The sequence below is a fragment of the Myotis myotis genome, unplaced genomic scaffold (assembly GCF_014108235.1).
Source record: "Myotis myotis isolate mMyoMyo1 unplaced genomic scaffold, mMyoMyo1.p scaffold_m19_p_7, whole genome shotgun sequence".
Classification (NCBI taxonomy): domain Eukaryota; kingdom Metazoa; phylum Chordata; class Mammalia; order Chiroptera; family Vespertilionidae; genus Myotis; species Myotis myotis.
Window position 1 is genome coordinate 47514070 of NW_023416379.1, and position 3713 is coordinate 47517782.

The following is a 3713-nucleotide window of genomic DNA, read 5'->3' on the forward strand; positions in this document are numbered from 1 at the left end:
TACTGTTGATATTTGGCTCTGTTGACTAATGAGTTTGCCGACCACTGCCCTAAGCCATCCTGAAACTGAGAAGCTTTAGCTACCATATTCTAAGAAAATCCCTGATTGTGGAATGCGTGTGCATCTGGCTTGTTTATCCTGTTGCCCGCATTTGAAGACAGTCTGTAAATACATCAATTTTAATTTATTGTAATATCAATGAACATCTGGCTAAAAATATATATGTTTCATATTAATTCTAGGCTCATGACTAAATAACTTTGTAAAAGAATGATTATTTATATATCTGAAAACTTATATTATTTTCCAGTTACAGTGGGGCCTTGACTTACGAGTTTAATTCGTTCTGTGATGGAGCTCGTAACTCAAATTACTCGTATGTCAAATCAATTTTCACCATTACAATGACACGTGATGCTGGGCTGATGTTGTGGCGTTCACTGTGACGTTCGCTGCGCCAACTAGCGGTGGGGTATCTGAAGCTGGCTCATAACCTGAATTTTAGCTCGCAACTCAAAGCAAAAAATCGGCCGAGAGACAGCTCGTATCTCAAAAAACTCGTTAGTTGGGACGCTCATAAGTCAAGGCCCCACTGTATTCCAAATTCAGTCATATTTGAATTATGATATTACTTTTTTGAAGCTAGAAAGAAGACTGGCAGTCAGATGGACACCTGTCAGTTTTACTATTATTCCTTCATTTTGACTCATTAATTACTGCTTCGTTAAATAAATGTTGTGACTAATAGATTTAAATTAATCTATCTGAGCATAAGCAAATCTTTAGAATATTAAACTAGTTGATGTGAGGGTAAAACTGAAATGGAATGTGGAAGGGAACTGGGTTAGAAGATGAATGGTGACTGTTGGGAGCTCTAGTAACAAGAAATCATTTTAGGCAGCTGCCTTCTATTCTTAGGAAAACAAATGTATACACACCTGTTGATCTATCCCACTTCCCTTGTGTGTTTAAAAGTTAAGGCATTTGTACTAATTTTTTTTTTTCTCATTTTGTCCTACCTGTGGTGCTGGGAATCCTTGGTTTATGACAAACTCCATGCTTACTGATTTTCCACTTGGATAAAATGTGACTTTCCTTATCATTTATTACAGATGTCTTTTTATCCTCATTTCTCTGTCCCACTAGAACCTCAGGGCTAATTACATGAATGAAAGAAGATTCTCTCTGTCTGTGGTTAAGTTTTTCTTTGCTCCTTGAGTAAATTATGCTCCTTGAGTTTCTCTTTAATATATTGTAACCACCTGCCTTCATAATATATTTATTCCTTAAAAAAAGCTGGCATTTTTCTGTTTTCTACATCAAGCTTCCTTTTGAAACAATTATTTCCACTTATCCTCAGATTTTTATTATCACTCCTTGTTTTATTTCAATCATCTGCTTGTTCTTTCTTCTAGGATGGGACCCCACTGTGACACATGTTAGCAAGTTCGGTAAATGCAGTTTAAGGTGGGAAGCTGAGATAAGCTGCACTATGAGTGTCTAAGATCCTCTTTTATTTATTACTAGAGGCCCGGTGCATGAAATTCATGCACTGGAGTGGGGGAGGGGGGTCCCTCAGCCCAGCCTGCACCCTCTCCAACCTGGGACACCTTGGGGGATGTCTGATCAGGCCTAAACCAGCAGTCGCACATCCCTCTCACAATCCAGGACTGCTGGCTCCCAACCGCTTGTCTGCCTGCCTGCCTGATTGCCCCTAACTGCTCCACTGCTGGCCTGGTTGCCCCTAACTGCCCTCCTCTGCCAACCTGGTCACCTCTAACTGTCCTCCCCTGCCAGCCCGGTCACCCCTAACTACCCTCCCCTGCTGGCCTGGTTGCCCCAAACTGCCATCCCCTGCTGGCCATCTTGAGGTGGCCATCTTGTGACCACATGGGGGCAGCCATCTTTGACCAGTTGGGGGCGGCCATCTTGTGCGAGGGCATGATGGTCAATTTGCATATTACCTCTTTATTATATAGGATACTTGCTTGCTAAAGTTAGATTAAAGTTGTTTCCTTTTGAAAACATATTCAGTAAAGTCATTCAGAATGCATAGTTATGTAGTTATCAACTTGAAAACCCAATCCTGGGGCTCTAAATTTTCAGATATATATGTTAAACTATATTGAACAATCTCTGGAACAAATAAGTAAGACCTAAGGATTCTATTTCTGTTTTTGCCATAATAGCCCTACAGCTGTGAATAATCTCTGGGTTTGGGGTTGTTCATTAATGAATTAAGGTGCTGCTACTCAATCCCCAATGCCTCTTCTACCTCCAAAAGAAAATATAATTGGATTAATGTTCTGAATTTATCACTTTATTTTTTAGTCTCTACAGATACTTTTGTAGTGAAGAATTAAATGAATATTTTCTAACTAAATAAGATTGTAATTTTGCCCATAATTTCATACATAATATGAATAAAAGACCTAAAGCTGATTACTGACCAAAGCATGGGAGATGAACAAATTAATTAGTTGTTTTATCAAAATAGCAAGCATTTTAAAATAATCACTTAAGGTCTTATTCTTTCATCACAATTATATTCACATGGGAATTTTTGCTAAATTGGGTTTGAAATAAAAGAATAATGATAGTTAATATATAAGACATGAGGTATTTTAACTTTTTATGAATATAACTGATTTCGTAATTAATGAAAAATAAAAATAAAATCCCTTTGGCTTTCACGTAACATTTGACCTTGAGCATGGTACGTATGTTTCATAGCATGCTCCATTTAGTGCCTCCTCTTATTTTACATGACATAAAAGCATAGTAGAGAATATGAACAGGCACAGCACTACAGTTTAAGAGACCAGTATTTATTACATCAACCAACGACTATGTAATCTTGAGAAAGTTACTCAACTTCTCTGAACTCAAACTTATTTGTAAAATAAGAAATTGGACCAAATGGCTTATTCTTGGCTTTATGAAGCAGTGAGTATCTATTTCTGTTTTAATGTGACCCTTCACTCTTTTATGTTATTTGTTAATTTTTCTCTTTACTTGAATGCTTGTTTCTTGATAACTTTTGAAAGAGATTACTTTGTGAAATCCATTTGGCATCAGAGTATTCCATAAATGTGTCAAGATTCTCCTTACATTCCATTTGTAGGAAATATTTTATTTTTGACTTTAAATTAGAAATCATCAATGTTTTCTAAGTTCTTTGTATTCTTCAGTTAGGGGCTCAGTTCAGTTTCATAATAATGTGTGAATGATAACTTTGCATCACACATTAGTCAATAAGCATTTTGGTTGATACGCGTTTAGAATCTACACATTCCCCTCAAAAGTCAACTTCTTCCTAATACTAGAACCAACTGTTTTTGTTTGCCTTTAGATTTTCAACAAAGACAAATTCAATAATGTTGATAACTAAAACTTAAATTTCATGATGCAATGTAAAAACAATACATATCAATATGGTAGTGTTTAAAAGACCTAGTTAAAAAATAAAATAAAAGACCTAGTTAGCTCTGACACATTTGGTTTACCAAGAAATTCCTCTTTTATATACAGAAATTAATGGTAATGCTTAATATTTTACTTTGTTAAATACGATAAACACATATTCTCATTTAGTTTTCACAGCAATCCTATTAGGCAAGTGATAAACATTTCTACATGCTAAAATGGGCAGGTTTAATAAATTTGCATGAAGTCAACAAAACAGTGGACTTATAATGTACTGTGGTGTTGCA